At 40.2% G+C, this 20,082-nt stretch overlaps 1 protein-coding gene across 7 annotated transcripts in view; it reads right to left on the bottom strand.

The window, feature by feature from the left end:
* map2 (microtubule-associated protein 2) overlaps nt 1-19,878 on the bottom strand; it is a 99,415-nt gene extending 79,537 nt beyond the window's left edge. For 5 of the 7 annotated variants that reach the window (XM_069662637.1, XM_069662636.1, XM_069662635.1 and 2 more), the window contains exons 1-2: nt 19,795-19,878; nt 19,444-19,530 (exon numbers count right to left, since the gene is read on the bottom strand). The gene's annotated coding sequence lies outside the window, so the exon portion shown is untranslated. The remainder of the gene's footprint in view (nt 1-19,443; nt 19,531-19,794) is intronic. The other 2 variants (XM_069662639.1, XM_069662638.1) reach the window with 1 other exon arrangement.
* Between the last annotated feature and the right edge of the window lie 204 nt (nt 19,879-20,082).

Consider the following 20,082-nt stretch of genomic DNA (forward strand, 5'->3'; position numbering starts at 1 on the left):
TTTATTGGAAATCTGGGGTTCACAGGAGGGAATCTTTGTTTAAAGTTAAAAAAATGCTATTAAACATAGTATTTTAACTTAAATACTTCTTTTGTGTTGATTCTACATTAATTTCCTGATTTTACATTTGAATATCCATTATTACAAGCTTCAGTCCTAAGAAGAAAAAAAAGATATTAATCACAATTAATCGATCGGCAGCCCTACTTTTGATATGGTTGATGACAGTTATGTATTTTTCAACCTGAAAGAAACAGCAGGGTATTAAAAATAGGTTTAGTCATCGAAAGAAAACACAGAATTTAACTCTAATGTGATAAAATTACATTTAGGCAACTTAATCAAAGGAAGAATGAAAGGGGGCAGACATGTGAGTGCTTGATCCAGTTTATGTTTGCGTTTGCAAAATCCCTGAAATGAGATTCGAAAAAATCAAATTATGCGCTATCATCAGAGGACATCAACATTCAGATGAACAATAAATGGATTTATTCCCAAGGGCACTTACAGCAGATCTTTTGTCCCTATGAAAGGGGGAAAAGAACAGGCCTGCAGAAAAAAACATGTTGATGTCACTCACACTATTTCATTAAAAATGTATTGTTTTGGTATCTACATGTGGTCTCACTGTGCTCAGACATCTGTACCTAAACTCAGGCATTGTATTAGCACATTTATTAAAACTCTAAAATGGTACCTAGCATTATTTGTAAAGACAAAATCTCACAAAGGTTTGTCACTTTGAATTAAGGAGAAGTTCATTTGTTATTTCCAATTTTAGCCCGCTTCTCCTCAATCACCCTAGATATGTTTCAACAAGGGAACTCTCACAAAACCTCACAAAGACTAGTTTTGGTCTTGCCTGTGTTTTGGTAAACAAAAAAACAAAAACAACAGGGTAAACAGAAATGACTCTGCCTTCCCAGAAAAGCAGCAAAAGCTCATTATGCCAACAGGATATACACACCAGGAGGCCACAGGACAAAGAAAGCAGGCAAGTAAGAAAACAGGAGACTAACTCTCTCTCCTCCACCTGGGCAAAGAATGTGACACAATCGTTTTTAATCTAATTTGTGAGGTAAATATGGATATTAGCCAACCAGTGATGTATACCGGGAATTCTCAAATAGTGGGCGGGGCCTTTATTTACCTCAGCTGCAGAGTTAGAAACAGGCTGTTATTTGTAATTCCCTCTGTACATTTGTCATATGACAGTATGAGGCCTCGTTGTTCTATGATCCGCCCTGTTTGCGCTGTTTTTTCTAGTTTATGATTCTTTTCGGGATCAGTGTTAAAGCTCTAAGCTAGATCTAAAATTCAACCTGAGACGCTGTGTCACGAAAGCCGTTCAGCATTCAGATTTCCTGACATTGAATGCATCAGATCGATCCGACCTCCCTTCAACAAACGAGCATTTTAAAAGTAGTTTTCTTCTCCTCTTGAGGACAGACCTGGCAAAGCTTCATTTTTACTTATTACAAATCTGCATCATGATGTTGACATTTCGGCAAAGGTAAGACCTGTTAATTAAAGTATATCACAAGAAAAAGTGGTTTCTTTTTCTGTGACACCGCAGCACGCGGAACAGAACAGCACCTGCAGTGACTAAAACAGTGCAACACTAGAACACTTCGATCAGTTATTATCAATGAGCCTAAAAATTTACTTTTTGTTCGAACATTAGAATAAAGTAAGACAGTAACTTTTTTGATAATTGAGCCACAGTTTTAAACTTGTATATTTCCGTACAGCTGACACACTCATGACGCACAAAAACATTAGGCTAAATGAGCTAAGTGAGGAGTTGGGGGAAGCTCTCTGGAACCTGCTGTGTATTAAAAACAGAAAACTACACGCATGAAGTAATTCTTTCCAGAATTAACTTTGGATCAGAATAAAAATAAAGGAGAAAAAAAACTGCAGCATTCAACAGCGAGAAAAGCTTCATATCATCCATTACAATCTTTGTGCACACCTCCTCAGGTATGATGAATCAGATACATATAAATATAACTGCATCCACTGGTTGTGGGCTAAACTCACAATTCTACAAGTTCTAGAAATCCCCAATGATTACCCACGAGTCAGTTTTATTTCTGAGTAAACTTTTTCTTACACTAGAATATCTCTCTACATTTTGGTGTTACTTGGCGCAATGGTTCAAAATAATCAAATTATGTGTGTTCATGAACCATTTGATTACGGTTTGTTTACATGCAATAAATATTCCCAAAACTGCAGCCATATTAATACCGTGTTGTCTGTACTGTAACTTCTGTTCAACAGTATGTGATGGCGTGTGTTTCTATGTGACTGCTGGGACACTGGAAAAAGTGAGGCACCGGCAACCATCTGGTTTGGTCCTCCAAGGCCTCTGTGGTCGGTTGTGAACCCACATCAGTCGCTCTACAGCTGGGTGGGGATTGGAAGATGCTGCCTTGAACTGTTTAGTTGGAGAACAAACAGGTCCCGCATTTAAAAAGACTCCTTTTAATGTACAGGGTTGAGATGAATTTGTTTTTCCTTTTTCATTATGACAGTTGGCTATAACCACCTTCAGTCAAAAAAGAAATGGGTTAGGCTTAATGATTTTTGATGACTTATCCAAAACACAGTACACAATAGTTTAAAATGAAGCAAATAAATGACACCAGTATAAATAAGAATATGTTCTTTACTGTAAAAGCTGTGTTAAAACTGTCCAGCCAGTTGCTAAACAAACCCCAATAACCCAGTTTAGTCAACAGTCAACTTAATTCAATTCAATTGCAATCCTGCAATACCCAGGTTCAACATTTTGTCCTTTTTCTTATGTAATAATTGTCTGTCATTTCTGACAAGGACTACTGTAGCTTTCTATCAGTCCACAACCCTGAAATCCAATGATAAGATTTAATCCAAAACACGTGTTAGGAGTGGTGTGAAGAAATACAATAACATATAACAATAACAAATATAAGTGCTATCAGCAGTTTAAAGTAGTGCATGTTGCTGTATCCACAATGTGTAGTGTGTGAATGTGTATGTTTTAGTTGCATAAAGGATCCTGCTGAAGCACTGTGGCTCTTTCAGAGTGTTTCCTCAGCAGTCTACCAAAATAACCCCTAATTTCCTTTGACAAATGAAAATAAGAAAGAGGGTGAAACCCTGAAAGCAATCTTTTTTACTGCGAGTTATGGAAGTGAATTTCCTCTCCCTGTTCTTTTCCTGTGCAATGCATACATTTAATTACAGTGTTTAAAAAAGAGGAGGAAGAAGTAGAAGTGGTCGAAGTAATAACAAAGGTTTCAGACACATTAAAGAATAAATTACCTCAGAATTTTTCCTCTTCTTGCCTCTGCAACCCGTAATCTCCCCCTCACTTTGTCCCTGCTTTTGTCTCTCTCTCTCTGCAACAGCAGATCTCACAGTGAAAAAGGAGACACCATATGTAAGGTCAAATAGAGCGCCCTTGACGGCGTCAGACATTGTACGGCTTCAGATGGTGGTGCTCTTTACAACAGAGCAAGTGTTTTCACAGCTCCTTTATGAGCTTGCGTGGGCTGCAACATAAACAGCACCACTTGATTACATTAGATGCAAGCTAATGAACAGTCCTTTGTATGTGATCTTGCACAAACATACAGGGAGCTCCCCCTACCCCACATCCAATTACATCCCATGCACACACAAGTGGACTAACACTCACTGGCAGACACATATGGACAGCTTATGGAGCACTTACTGTTGTTCGACTGCAAATTCTGCAGCAAGAACAATCTTTCATTAAATGTTCACGTTTTCTATAGCATGAGCCACGTGAGTTTTACAGTTTATTCACTTTTTATAGCATACCATCCAGCTATAAAACATCTTACTAATTATCTACAATTAGAATGTTAACATGCATAAAAAATGCATAACATACATCCTACGCTTGGCTATTGAAAAGCAAACAGAAAGTGCCGAACATAAGTACCATAAAACATGAAAAGGTGCTTACTATGACTAACAACATACCCTCTGTGATCACAGCCTTAAAATGATTTCCATCCTCCCGCCTGTATATATTACATTAAAGATAATTTTAGCACTCAAACACCACTACGAAAGCCGTGCTTAACCATTTGAATCTAATCCAATAATGTGTTGTATCCTACACTGAATACCATATGGGACTCACTGCAAAGCCTGTTCTATGCACCTCTTGGGCTGTGTGTTTATGTGTGTGCGTGTGTGTGTGTGTGGATGTTTGTATGTTTTACTATCGCAGAGACAACTATCAGGGGAGCCGTGAAACGATGATCCACCGCTCGCAACACAAGTAGTGCTGAATTAATAAACGACTACAAGCTGGAGGACCGGCTGAAGTGAGGTCTGGTTTTTGCTTCAACATCACAATGTTGACCGAGGGACGACCTGACAACACAAATAGCTGTGAACCTTTTCTGCTACACAGCACTTTATTGTCATTAACCTCAATCATTGGCTATGCTATGATGCATGACCAAAGCAGCAGAGCAGCATTGCTCCTTCTGAGCTACTGTATGTGCAGGAATGTAAGGAAAGATAAAAGAGAGGTAATTCCCAATAAACTCAAACTGGCTTAACATTTTGGATGCCGAAGTTGAGCTAGTTTGACTTGTTAAGACAACCAAAGGCAGCACCAATTTGCAATCGAAAGAAAAAAAGGTCTTGTCTCCTTCCTCATAGGTACACTGGAGACATTTTGTCATGCAACAGTATGGAAAGAGCAGACATAAATAAATGTAATCATTAAAAATATGGCTGAATGACATATAGCTGTTTCAGTTTAAGGATTCTGACACTGTGCTTGCTGGCCTACTGTAGCACTGTCATGTCTTAACGGGACACTTGATTGGACAGAGCATTCCAATACAGCTTTAAAATGTAAGTTGGGGTATGGGCGAGTTTATGCACTAGTCTGATATAATTAATTAGTCCTATTAAAGGAAACATGTTTCATCAATAATCTATTCCTCATCTATGCTCAAAAACAGTAGCATGTTGCACTGTAAGAGGGATGAGTCATGATTTATGAATGTTTTCGAAGAGTCATTAATTTATAGAAAATCAAAAAGTTAATGCGACTATTATCTCATCTTAAAAGTAAATTGTTTCCATTGTTTTTACCGCCGCCTGGTTGTAATACGGTAATACTGCCATACGGTGGCTGTAGGACATCTGAGAGCTGTTACGCTTTTTTCTTCTTTTGTTATTTAATGGTGGTTAGCAAAGTGCCAGCCAGGTGCCGGTAATGCGGGCGTGGAACTGTGAGATTCGGACCCGAAGAAAAATGGCGTTGAAGAATTCTATGTGGAACTCCTTCAAAGAAAATAAATGAAAATAAGGTGCTTTCTCTGATGCTTCAGCAGACATAGTGCACATGGAGGGGCTGTCTCTAATGTAAACATGTTTAGGTGCTCTGCTTGTTTTCTAGGTATGGATTCCTTCACTGTTCATCTTTCTGTATCATCCACAGAGGTCTCCTATTGTCCTCAACAAACTGACCCTGTAATGAAATCCAGTCAAAACACTGAATTCAGCAGTTTCATGTAAAGGAAAAAAACAAAAAAAGAAAACCTGTCTGTGAGTGAGAAGACGAGAATTGTTATTTCTACATTTATTTTCTTTTTTTAGTTAAAACCGACTGTAAAACTAGAAGTTTTATGGCATCTAATCTCTGCACGGTTTTTTTTTATGTTTTAAAAAGCGTTAAACCTGAGCCAAGTCATACAACAGTGATGGCACACATTCAAACAGAATAGTAGTAGATAGTACTGGCGCTGGTTTAGCTCATTTGGTAGAGCAGGCATCCTATATACAGAGGCTACAGACCTCGTTGCACTGATCGCAAGTTCGATTCCAGGTCCCGAATTTCCCCCCGGGGATCAGTAAAGGATTATCTTAGTATTCATGTATTGTATTATTGATGTAAGTATGTACGTATTAGATACAAACTCAGTTAGGCCCATTTGTCGGTTTACTACTGGAAAAAAATTGTATTATAAAATGTCTCTAATTGAACTTTGTCTGCTATTGAACTTTGTGACATTTGAATGAAAGGAAAAAAAGATCCAGTTATGTTGACAGATGAATCATCAGCTCCGTCTCTATTCAATTTAGGCCTCTCTATAAACAATATAGCCAAAGCCATTCAATATACCTTTGTACAGGAACATATGCGCTGTCTCTGTGAGGTTTAAATAATACCATCTGATACATTATACAAACATATTGACAGCCTTAACATGAGTGTGAGTGCATTTAAATGTGTTGGTGTGGTTCTGGTTGGCTGAAGAGAGGGGGGGGAGGGATGCTGTGGGTGGCACTGTGAGCAGCTTCTCAGTTTCCACAGCAACACCCCGACTCAGTCAGTCTCCATGGCAACTGATAACAGCATTAGCTGATTCAGCCTAAGTGAAGGTTCATTTTTTTAATTTTTTTTCATAAAACACTGTTAATGATAAATGGATGAGGGGAGTGAAGACTCTTGGGATACATTAGCAAACAATCCAGCTGCTCTAAAGCCACAGGAGCAAATTTGTGGGGATAAAGTGGAACAATGGCTCATAACTGTAAATATATTGGTCAATGTGGTGAACTGTTAAACAAAGACTATCAAAGTGTAATTCACACTCAGTTTAAGCTGCAGACTAGTTTTAGAATAAAAAAACAGAACTGAATCAAAGGTGGAGCCAAGTTTAAAACATTTTGCTCAAGCTGAAATCTACCGTAGTTTTTCTTCATTTAAAGTCACTAAGGATGAACTTGTGTCCACTCATATCGTTGTTGTCTAAATAAAAGCAAATTTTGTTATCCTTTTATAAATCTAATTTAATCTTTTGTGTCATCAAAAGGAAGGAAATAAAGTCTCATTAAGGGAAACAGCTCATAGAAGAAGACAGAGTGATTTATAGAGCAGGTATTGAATGTTTCCTGTTGTAGAGCAAACATTCTGAACTTTAACAAGGTTAAACATCTAAAAAGGTTGCTGAGCACCTTTTTAGAGGACACAGTGGTGAAGATAATGACGTTAAATAACATTGGAAGCCTTTGGGGCCAAGCAAAGAAATTCTACAGAACTTAAAATAATCGATTAGCAGCGACCAAAGATGCTGAAGCGTTTCTTCAATAAATGAAGCAGCACCTTTGCCCCTGTGCCCTGAAATATAACCCAATTAGCACGAACACAACCCACATCATATGGATACAATAACTTGACCTTGGTTTTAATTTTCGTTCAGTCCCCACACATTTGTCATCTCAACGAAAACAAGGAGGAGGGAGTGGGTGGAATGGGAGTGAGGTTAAAGGAGAAATGAAAAGGAGAGGAAGGTAGGAGGGGATAGAATAGCAACAAATAACACGCTCAAAGGCCAGAGAGGTTTTACTATTACACACAGTTTTTTTCTATCTGTTTGGACATTCAATTGATGTCCAGATTGCAGCCAGATAAATGTAAATGGTGAGAAGTGATCACATTTACTCCAAAAGGACTACTGTATGCTTAACATTTGGACACACTCCAAATAATAGATAAAGTAGACCCAAAGTACAACCCTCCCAATGCTATGCAACTAGAAGAGCCAAAGGAGGATTTTCTTCCTTTCCTACTACTTTTTGCTTCATTTGGCACCATGTTTCAGTAGATCCATGAAAAGCTACCGCCTCTACAGTTATTAAACGACTAAATAATATTCCATTCTCTGTATGTATGTGTATATCTGCAAACCACCAAATAATAGTGGGCAATAATTATCAATGTTATCCCAACAACACAATTGGATTACTAGCACCAGGTTGCCATGGAAGCAAAAGGGGTGCTTTACACAACAGCTGAGCAAACGCACACTTGGCATGTAAGTAATACACACAGAGAGGAAAACAAAGAGGGAGAGCGAGAATGATTGTGCTGATCTAGTCTTGCATTTCTGAAGCTGTCCCCTGCAAAAAGTGACTACGTATAAGGAAAGAGCTGGCAGGGTGAAAATGCTCCCTTCTCCAGGATTCCTTAATCCCTCGAGCACCTGCTGCTGAAAACAAGAGAAAGGCACATAAACCCGGTGCTGCAGCACGCAGAGCACTGCAATGAGCAAATCAAAGAGAAGGCGTGCCTGCTGACAGGAGGCACATGGACTGGAGACGGCAAAAGGACAGGCAGCTTGACTGAGTGTGTGTGTGTGTGTGTGTGTGTGTGTGTGTGTGTGTGTGTGTGTGTGTGTGTGTGTGTGTGTGTGTGTGAGTTCAATGGGTTCAACTTAATGGCTCCCTAAAGGAATGCAAAAAGGCTTCACATATGATTTTAGCACCAACTGGTATTGGTCTGACTACTAGTATTACACAATAGTAAGCAGATTGAGTAAGCAGAGAAAGTCTGCCCATCAGACTGAATGTAGGCAGGTGGGGTTTCGTCTGGACAGTTGTTTCTGGGCTATAGGAGCTAGTTGAAGTACGGTTGTAACTCTTGATTTTCCTCTCTTGACGGTCGCTTTCCTTTTTAGACTGTTTGCCTTCATCTGAGCGTCAAATTTGTTTGTCTTTGGATTTTCACTTATTGTTGAAGTTGTATCTGTAGTCATCGATCTTGTCTTTGTTTGTTCAGCCATAGTAGATTACTGTTTACTCGCAACACTTGCAGAGACCGGAAAAGCAGCCGCTTAGCTCCGCCTACCCTCTCTGGCAGACCAACCACTGCTGGGTGATGGAAAACGGGTAACTAACTGGGCGCCGCTCGTGAGTCGCACCAGACACCCAGTCCGTGATACTGCAAATGCAAACGCTTTCACCAGTGGGCCATAGGCTCAATCACCATTGTGTTTGGCAATAGATAGTGACTTAACATTTATTTAAATTAAAATCTTCAAGATTATTACTTTAATTTGGGGTCCTGAAACCTAATATGTTTTTAAATAATAAAACTGGCAATGTGCCGACCAATCAGTTTCATTTAACAAGATTTACAAACTATTTTCTGTATCCTGTTGCAATAATCTAATCGTTTTTAATAATGAAAGTAATTTCCAGACAACACCTGGATTAACAGATACTGTGCCAGAACAAATGGAATCAATTGAATTACTGATAACATATTATATCAAGGCTGAATACGAGATGAAATCACTCATTAAGGTAAGTGTTTTGCTATGTCAGGATTAGTCAGCGTTCGATGTGCTAGGTTCAAGTCAACCCACTAACAATAGCAGGGTGTTTAAGCCTCCATCTCTACCACACATTTTCCCTCACAGATATAGGCCAGTGTGTGTGTCAGTGAGTGTGTGCATGTTTGCTGCCAGTACAGTAATACCGACCTCAGTGGTGTAATCCTGTAATTTCCTCCAGTAGGGAGGTTCCCACTCACACTTAATCTTATATAAACTAGCTCTTAACCCAGGTAATCTTATAACCATTGTATTTTGTGTGCTGCTGTGTGTGCAGGTTCTTTTGAATGCCCTTTCCATTTTTGTGTGTGTTATGTTGAAACGGGTGATGGTTGTGGAGTGGGTGGGGGTGGGTCAGTAGAGGCATGTGACACGATGGATGGCTGGGTTACACATATTTTAGCATGATAAAATATCATGTTTAAGTCATTTCTTTGTGCAAACCTTTTCTTAAGCTGCCTTGATTTACATCATTCCAATTCATTGGCTGCTGAGATTAGATCATGTGGAGATGAAGTGATATCAAATTACTAGTAAGAGCTGCTCCCCTTGAAAATGTTTACATTCATTAAATGTGACCGAAATGAAATATACACACATTATCTTTTAGTCTGTGCCAGTTGTAATGTTTACTCTGAATATTTGGGTTGGAAACAGTTCTAGCAGTTTCATTATTTAAATAAAAATAAATAAATGGAAGATGGTACAAGACGCTACAGGCACAACTTGACAATAGCCCTTTTTACACTGCGGTTCCACCTCAGCACCGTAACGAAGCTCCATCGTCATGCCGCCTTTGCCATTTTACATTGAACTGAGCAACGCCGGCATAAAGCCACCACAGAGTGTGTTTTTACATACCGTTCCAGCGTTGTGGAAGCAAAACGTGCGTGAGATGTAAACAAACAGCGCATGCTTCAAATACACACACACGTCGCTGTACCGCCCTGCCGGCTCCGCTGTTTACACTGACGCCATTTTGCCTCTGTTACGCCTCTGTTACTACCTCCGATGCCGGAGGTAGAACGACTTCGCCCCACCATTGCGCCTCGGCGAAACGTAACAGAGGCATAATAATCCCGCCTTGAACTGGCAGTGTATAAGGACCTAATGTCAGAAGAAACACACACCTCTCATGGCTTTTGTGTTGCTTGGCGAGTGTATGTGGGTATGTGTGGGCCTTGTTCATGAGATCTGTGATATTTTTTCATGAAGTATCATCTAAAGGATGTACGCCGTTTCTTGATGCACGCCTGCACCTCCATTACTCTTCTAACATATTTTTATTATCTTTATTATTACTTTTATTGTAATTTTGGTCACATAGATGATGAAGGAAAGCGTTTTTTTCCCATCTTTTCGAGGTATTGATTTTTGTAATTGCCTCTTAACTTTTTAAAAATTCACTTTTATGTTTTAATGACAGACAAATCACTAACACAGAGAAAGAATATTAAAATTAATGGACTAGTTAATATCCTCTTTCGACATCCACACTTGTTACCTGTGGTTGGTTTGTGTGGCCTTCTATATAAAATAGTTAGACTGATCAAGCACTGCAGCATAAGTCCAGTCAGGTGCAGCTCATTGTGTGAGGTAGGGTGTGATCAAAATAGGGTTTGGCGAGAGCAGATGGTCAAAGATTAACGCCTAAAAGCACGGAGCGCTTCCCCTCCCCCTGAGGAGCCAATCCACAAGTTGCTTTAGAGAAGGAAGCACACACAATAATGTGACAATTATCTCTGACAATCTTTGATATTCCCACAGATGTGAGTGTGGAAGTCACAGAATAAAGCTCTGTGGTATTTGGAGGAGTCATACGGCAGTAATCTGAACAGAGAAAAGTCTAGTATTATACATTAAATGACACACAGCATTCGAAAGAGATTCAGAATCTACCGGAATAAAGAGATACATCTTCTAGTCATCTGTTATAATTGACTACCGAGGGACGTGTGTATATAGATGTGCATGGATGTGTTAATGCGAGTCTCTGCTTTTGTTCTGTGAGTGGGTCTTTATGTGTGTAGGCATGAGTGTTTATTACATAACTAAAAAAAGGATGACTTGCTTCCCCAAAGACGAAGACAAAGATAAAAACGCAACGCTTCAAAACAATGAAGGAATAATTCATGTTCCTGTCGCGTGTCTAACTTGTAAGCTTTTACGCTCTGAATTCCCACGGATTTCCATCAAGTTCAGAAGCGTAGATCACACACTTTGCAGAGCGTCTGGTGACACTTCCAGCAATATGGTGGGAAACGGGGGAAGCCAGCATGCCAGGCAGTGAAATCCAAAAATAAGAAGCATCTGTGCATAAATGGTGACGCAGCATTTAGTAGATTTTATACATTCTGTGGCCTCAACTCAGAAAACAATTAACAAAGCTTGATTTAAGTAACATTAAAATACATCAAAAGGCCACACATAACTTTGTTGGGCACAATCCTCCTGTTGCTTGTTTCCAAGATACAAGAAGTCTGACATTTCCCGTTAAAATGGAACCTAGTGACATTTCATTAACCCCCTGTTGCTGTTAATGTGCCTAAATGCATCTCTGACTAAGCCTGGCGTGAATAAATGAACTTTTAACATATCTTAGGTGCATTTATACCTGAAATTCTGAACACAATGCCATTATCCAAGACGTGTCTAATGCAGGTGGAAAAAGGGGTCATTATGTGCTTTTCTCCTGAGTGCTCTCTGTCTGTTTTTACATTCACTCTGGAAGGAAAAAACGAAGATGTTATTCCCCCGCAGTGCTGTCATTCAGCAGCCACGGTGTCTGGTCTGTTTGGCAGACCTTAGGGGGCGTCGCCATCAACCTCTGTGCTCCATCAAGGCACACCATTAAGAGGAGCAGGATGGAAGACAGCGGTAATATTAAAGCATCTCAACAAAGCGATGTGACTATCCTTACAAAGGAGGCTGTAAAGCCACTGATTTATGTGAGCTTACTTTGCATTCAGTGTCAGCATCTACAGTGTGTAAGTGACAGTGTAAAGTGGATTCAGACTAGGGATTGGCATTTCTAGTAATCTCAATATTTGACTAATTAATTACCTTATGAACGAGTAATCGAGTACTCGCAAATTACATATTTATTACTGTAAAAAAAAACGGGAGCATATCTCCAGTCATCATGTCCGTTATTAGCTAATAATTGGCTAATCTTCTCCGCTCTGGTATCATCACAATGGCCTGTGCTAACAGGGCTAGCAAATGACGTGATGCAAGACTGCCTGTTGTCTGTCTCTGCTGGCTTCTCCTTGCGCTTTAAGCGCATGTGGTTAAGCATCAAATTAGCATTTCTATAATCTACAAGTTTAAACCACATATCCTGCATAGCACATTATCGTCATTTTTTTTTCAAGGTCTTCCAGACATCACTTTTCCTGGTCACAGCTGACATGGTGCATGTAACTGAGTTAGGGCCCGATCAGACAGGACGCGCTTTGCAGGCTGTAAAACGCGAGGCGCACCGCACTGCCTTTTTGGTGGAAGTAAACACCCGATCAGACAGAGCGTGTTTTAGCAGCTAGGGGTGGCTTTTTTTCCCTACTGTTGTTAAGGCAACCACCGAATCATTAGCTGTCATTAACCTAACCGTTACATTGTAAATGACAGAAGGCTCGCCTCTCCTTTCATCCCATTGGACAATGAGAAAAAACGCCCATGACGTCGGGCGCTTTTCTGCTTTGAGTTGAAGCTTTTTCAACTCGAGGCGCCCGGAGCGTTTCCTCAAAAACGCGAGGCGCACAGAGCGGAAAAAAGTGTGGCGCTCTGCAAAGCAAAAGCAGCGCGCAAAAAGCGTCCCTCTCACTGAAAACGATGACAAAAAAGCCGCCCCCAGCTGCTAAAACGCGTCCTGTCTGATCGTGCCCTTAAACAGCTTTAGCCGAAAACAACGCATGCGCAGGTGCACAAGTAGTGTAACGTTACTCAAATAATGACGTCAGCAACGAGCACTCAAGTACCCAAGTACTGAATTAGGGACTAATACTCGAGTATGCTCGAGTATTAGTCCCCATCCCTAATTCAGACAGGCATCAGAAAACAGTTGAAATACCAGACCATGGACTGCAGCCCACAAAACCACATTTGAGACAGGGCTAACACATTTCCATGTTATTCTGCTGGGCACCACCTGAAAGCCCATCAAGAACCTTTTTGAACCCATTTCCGCTCAGCTATGTCACAGATTGTTGCAGCTTGATTGACAAGATTTGACAGACTGCAGCTGTACTCTGCTATCAAACTGTAAGGCCTGATAAAAGTGCATGAAGAATCCCTGATGAGACATGAAAGAGTAAAATGCAGAAAGGCTTGGGGATACTCACCTAACACGACGGATATGTTTCTCATTTTTAAACCCTTGTGGACAAGGATGTGGTGGGTGGTGGGAAATTGATGGGCACTGGGTAGGAAGATGGCTGTATTTGGACCCTTTTTGGATTGTCTCTGTGGGTTTGTTTCCCTGATAATGAGACAGGTGAGTTTCGGTCTCTGCGCTGCTCACACACTCAAAGATACCATGGAGGATTTGATACTGTCAATGGCATCAGTTTGCTAATAACCTGCACATCTTTGGCAGGAAGATATGCTTTAGCATAATTTTTCAAACATTTTGATCAATGGTTTTTATATTATTGAGATATTTCTAGCTAAACTATAATGGAGTTTGATAATGGGAAAACCATCATAAACCTGAGGTGTCTCTAACTGACAGGCTATTTGGCTGTATTTTTATGCCCACACGCTCTTCTATGGAGCTTGGCATTCTGCAAAATGCAGGAACATGCTGAATTGGATGAACAAGCCTGTGAGAAACTTAATCACTCAGCATTATGTCACAAAATAATGCGTGAGAGATATCAAAGTGAAAGACATTTTCTGTAAATGATACCCACACACAAGCACACACTCCTACAGATGGATTGCGTGATACCGTCTAACAACACTGATATACACAATCAAACACTGAACAATCACACAGGTGCAAGATAAATACACAAATATCTGTCCTAGAGAAGAGGAGAGGAGAGGAGGAGAAGAGGAGGAGAGGAGGAGAGGCAACACTAAATAGTTAGGTGAGCTGTGACTCACACTTGTGTTTTTCCTGGTTCAGCCCACACATGTTTTTCTGTGTGCTCTCTTTCTGCTCTGTTACTGTTGAGTGAAGAGAATATGGCTCTATAGAAATAGTTACATCCTATAGACGCCTGGCACCAGGCAGGGGCCAAAAATAAATTCCCTATTCAGTCTTTATGTGATGCAGCAATACTCAAGAAAAATTTGAGTTTGAGTCCACCAGCACCTGAAGCTATGATGCTGCTATTTCTGCCAGCCTGCTACCTTCCTCTGGACAAGTGATCTTATTATTTTTTTTATAATGATTAACTACATTGAGAGGGGTCCCAATTATAATTTATATCACTACGAGAAGTTAATTTAGCTGACGATAATGTAGTCAAACAAGACCTGCAATTAATCCTACCTTAATCAATGTTCTGTGTAGAACCTTCAGTTTGTAGTCCTTCATTTTAACCCACATGAAGGCATAGGTTCACTGATGGATCTTTACTGTACTACAAACAGATGTCAGGAAAGGCTGTCAGGAAGACAGATAGAGTCTGGGTGTTGGTACGGACTCTTGTGGTTTGACTTGACTGATCTCAGCCTCCCACAAACTAAAGGTTAGCTAGTTTGACCCTAGCATGCCTCAGGGCAAAAAAAAAAAAAATTAAAGTTGAAGAACAGACAAGACACTAAAAAATGTATCAGCGCAGCGTAGCAAGCAGAAATCTGTCAGTGGACAGAGTGGTTATCCTTTAGCTGCAGGTCAGTTCAGGTCAGTCACATCTGAACTTCAGCCAAAAATGGAAATGACTTAGCTTAGAGTTGTCAGTGTGATGGCCAAATCCCTGACAGGACAGTCAAGTGTACGACAACTAAGGTCAGCGTTTTACGGTCAATCTGCATTTCATCGTTAATCTTAAATGACGATTTAAAGTTTATTATTTATAGATTAGATTTAGAATACAGATCATTTAGAAGCTTAGCTATAATCAGACAGGTAGGATATCTGGAGACAAAGGAGTAGAAGTGCTGCTGGGTCTTTGCAGTAATCACATGTAGGATATCTGAATTGGAAAATGTAAAACTTGTGAAAATCTGACTAAGATTTAAAAGGTAGAAATGCAGAATTTCAACTGTACATAGTACATCACAGAGTCCACAGACCTCATCCCTCAGACCTAAAATGACAGCCCTTATTCATACTGACCATGAAGCCTGAACCAGACCTTGTGACATTGAATTGTTGCCATCTTAGTATCCTTTGCCCTCTGCACCCCACTGTAAAACTGAATATAAGCTGCTAGCTGATGTACAATGCCATGCACTGACATGCTAGTTGTTTATGGACTATGTATATTATCTATGTCAACTTATTTCTTATTTACTCTCCCTACCCTTGAAAAGAGGCAAGGTCAACTCCAAGTGCAGAGAGAAGAGGGGTAGACCTCCTGCTGAAATCCAGGCAGTATGTAGTCACTAGATGGCTCTAAGTAATTACAATTACAAGAAAGTTGTTACAAAGATCTTGGGAGTAACATTTAATGGTTGTGCCGAATGTTTTTGGAGTGACATTCAAATCAGTCAACAAGAAAAATGTGACAATGAGGAATGTGTGTATTGTCTCATTTACATGCATCTTTAAAAATATAACTCCTCCAACAAAAAAAAAAGTCACATTTTGAATCCTTCAGAGGATTATGTCTGAACTGAACATCTGCTGCTTTCCACCTCTCTTACCCGATCTCCAAATAAACACAGCATGGAGTTCGAGAATGGTCCCTCAAGGCTTGCCATACTTTCGATAAGTTTAGACTCAGAACACAGCTGTCTGAAATTCTCCATCTTAAATATACTGAGTGTATTCAGGGTATACTAAGTAGCATAGTGTTTTGTTTTTTATTTAAATTTTTAATGATTTAATTTTACTGCTACACTGAAAGTGTTTTGTGTATGGGATTTGTATGACATAAATCTAAAAAATACATATGTACAGTACAGTATGCTACATAGGCTAACTGACAGTTTTGCACTGTTCCCACAGGAAGCACTGATGAAGGAAGTTTGCATATAGATACGGGAATGCTAATCAAGCACAGAAATATACTAAGGCCATATTTGAACAGCGGCGCGTTCAAGGCTGTCCCAATTCACATATCCCAAGATTCATTGCGCGCCAATTAAAACGAGATGGCGAACTCTTACGCAGCCGAAGAATAAACTTTTAAATATACATTTTTTGGTTCCAACTCAATCAAATAGCTAGCGTTACACATGTTTTAAAAAAAAAATGAAAGGGCCCTTGAAGCAAATAATAGGTTAAGTTGCATGAGGTTAGTTATGCCAGCTAGTTAGGCCACTAGCTACCTGTTGCTAGGCGACAGGAGCGTAGACCAGTTTGGCTTTAACGGTCTATGCAGGCTATGAATGGAGCATCCTCCGTAGACCGCCTCCTTCAAAGGCTGCAGCCCTGGATTGGGACACAACTTAAATCATAGTTTATACTAGGGTTGAGGCAAGTAGTCGATCAAGTGAAAATTTATCTGCAACTAGATTGATTAACTAACATTTGGCCTATTATCCAATAATGAAAATGATAGTTGCAGCCCTAGTCGTCATGCAAGTCTTAGAATCAAGCGAATCAGCATCCTATCACTTCTTCATAATCATGTTGACCCATAAACTCATTCTATAAAAACCTGGAGTACTTCACTTATGCAGAGAGAGAGGGACAGAGATTGGCAGCTTGCTGGCAGACATGCTGGTTGAGTGTGTTGGTGCTGCTGCCAAAGCTGTCGCCCGAGTGTCTCTCTTCTTTCATACAAAGAGCCTTTCCCACATCCTCTGTCTCACACACACACACAAACACACACATACAGAAAGCATTACGTCAATCATTGACTGTGACAAGAAAGGACTGCGCGTTTGTGTATTTGTGTGTGTTTGTACGCGTGTGTCCAGCTGACTAAGTATCTTTGTAGGAATCAGGATTAGGTTGTCTTGCTGACACACAAGGCTTATGTAAAGCTGACCTACAGTACCAATAGGTTAGTTCTACATACAGCTTTACCTTCACAAGTGTGAAGTGACCTGCTTCAGTGTTTCCTTAGCTGACACCTGTGCCTGGACTGTTTTCTCTGACAGCTGACTGTAAATTAGTGCAAGCAACACATGTGATCACACAACAAATCCCCAGTTTAACCTAATTATAGATGTAAATGATCTTAACAGGAGGTAAACCTAGGTAAACGCTACATTTATTACCCAACCTGTCTACTGTGGTTATGTCCACTAGATCATCAATGCAGAGGACTATTACTGACACTTTGCTTTTAAGGTTTATTTTAAAAGAACAGATTTTTCCTCCAACTGATTTCTGACTTCATTCCACTTTCCGGTTCACCAACTCAGTTAAAACCCAAGGGAGATTTTCGGTATTGAGACTGCAGAATAGTCAAACTCTTAAGTCTTTCCCTCTGTTTTTTTACATAGGGCTTCTTTTACGCCGCTACTGTTCAAGCTGACTTCATTTGATACATTAGGAGCAAAAAAAGACCCTCAAGATAACCCCTCAGTGCTCTGGTTCGTCTTCTGATTCCTCGCTGTAATATCTGACAGACAGTCTTTCAATTCAACCTGCTACTGTATCGAGCACACACAACACAGGCAGTGATTCATTAGCTCAGATATAGACCGGCCATGCATCACCTTGACATCTGCACTTTCAGCTGATGTCTCTGCACCTAATGAATACTTAATGAATATTCACTTACTATCAAATTAGTCCTGCAAATCAGCTAGTATCGAGGAGTCTCTGGATGAGTATCTAGATTAAAGGACATCTTAACCATTGGGGAAAAACTAGTAACTGCTATCGCTGTTACAAAAGACACATGATTGTAAAGACTGACCAGCACATTCTATCAAGAAGTCCACAATTGCTCCTTACCAGAACACACACACACACAAAGGTTAAACACAGCCTAACTTACACTAAGATTTACACAATTTATATTAAGTAGTCGCCACTTAAAGGGGTTGTTTCTGCCTACACAAACAAGTGCATTAACGTTGCCATGCGATGACCATGTTAATGCTCGTAAGAGGTTACAGTTTTTTTAAAGGGGATGTGAAAAATGTCGAAAATAATATAATAATCACATTTCAGATATTAGAAGAAGAATATTCATTTCCATGTTTCAAAAAAGGCACAACCAACTATAGGTGCCAACTGTGACAAATGTCATTTCCTCTGAGGCTTTCCTCTGTCTTTCCTTAGATCCAACCTATCGAAGCATTTAATGGGCAAAGAATTAGCTAATACTGCTCCTTTACTCAACCGTTACAGCAGGCAAAAAGCCTGGTCTTCCAGGAGTACAAGCCTGCTCCCTCAGCGAGGAGGAGCCCTGAGCTGCTGCCTCATCTTCAATGCATCAGGCATATAAATGTGACTGCACATGCCAGGAGAGCAGACACGACAGAGGGAAATCAATAGCCAGCCTCTGTATGTAAATGATGAACTGGACTAAAGCACAGATGTATAAGACATCTATCATATTCAAGCATACAATATAGTTTCTATTCAGTGTATGAGGTAAAAGATCTCAGAGGTGTAACACCCCGACAGCTTTAGCTGCATTTACTGTGCTGCGTTGACGACGAAGCAGGGGTTCAATAAAGAGATCAGGTAATGTTACCAGCTTTCACACATGATTTATAATGGAATTAAATGAGCTCTACAGCATGAAAACAGCAGCTCAAAATGTGACCATTAGTATCATTGTAAAAAGGACAATAACAAATATACACATATTGGGATTAAATTTGAGTGATCAATCTGAGAAGCCAATATGACTCAGCACCTATACTTGCACCCCTCTCTTTTTCTGTCTTCCATCAGGCAGATTATGCTCAGATTATAAACCACTATTATATTTGTAAAGGAGCTCAATCTCAGGGTTTTTCTTTTCTTTTTTTCTTTTTTTTACAGTGATCTCATGTTATAGCTTTTAATAATGGGTTAAAGGCTTACTACAGCCTCGAAGCCGTGCATTGCCACCGCAGCAACGCAAGTCCCCGCAGTGACCGCAATAGGTAGAGCCTTTATGTAGCACAATGCAGACATTATCATTTCAACCAGTCAACAAAACAAGCATTTAAGTGCGTAATTGGACCAATAATAGGCAAGGCAATCAATAAGTCTTACCTATCTCAGGGAATTGGATCCTAGATCTGTTGCTCAGCTGTGATGTCATGTCAGACTAATTCCGCAACACTGCCCATGTAAACCTGGCTGAAAACAGAGATGAGACAGAGTCATAAGAACCCAGACCCAGTTCTCCTGTAGGCGAACAATGCGTCCTTTCTCCATCCACACAGAGAGGGGCACCTCATCATTTCAGCTTCAGTGCGTGCTGGATTGCTCATTCAATGTCGGACGAAAGACTCCTTCTGACCGCCAAAATCACAAGCCTTTGTTGAAGCATTGCCATTCATACACATTTGACTGTATAATAAAGCTGTAAGAGAATTAAATAAGTCATTTTTTCCCCTTTACCTGTTCTGCGCAGTGTCTTTCAGTGCAACTCCGGGTCTGTCGGACACAGAGGCTCCGCAGCCTACATTTACCGTAATGACCGTACAAGTCACACAGGAACGTTGTTGCGGTGCTCCGGTAATTACGGTGTAGTGCCCCAGTCGCTTTCTAGAAAACCGAGGCAAAATAATCAAAAAATGTACAATAATGTAGACTTGGGTTAAAAATACTGGTCCTGTTCAGCTTCCTGACGCTCAGTTAAAGCTTACAGTTGGGTTTTAATGGGTACCACATATTTTAAAGGGATTA

The sequence above is a fragment of the Semicossyphus pulcher genome, unplaced genomic scaffold, assembly GCF_022749685.1.
Source record: "Semicossyphus pulcher isolate SPU_LCO1_2020_fin unplaced genomic scaffold, fSemPul1.0.p SCAF_15, whole genome shotgun sequence".
Taxonomy (NCBI): domain Eukaryota; kingdom Metazoa; phylum Chordata; class Actinopteri; order Labriformes; family Labridae; genus Semicossyphus; species Semicossyphus pulcher.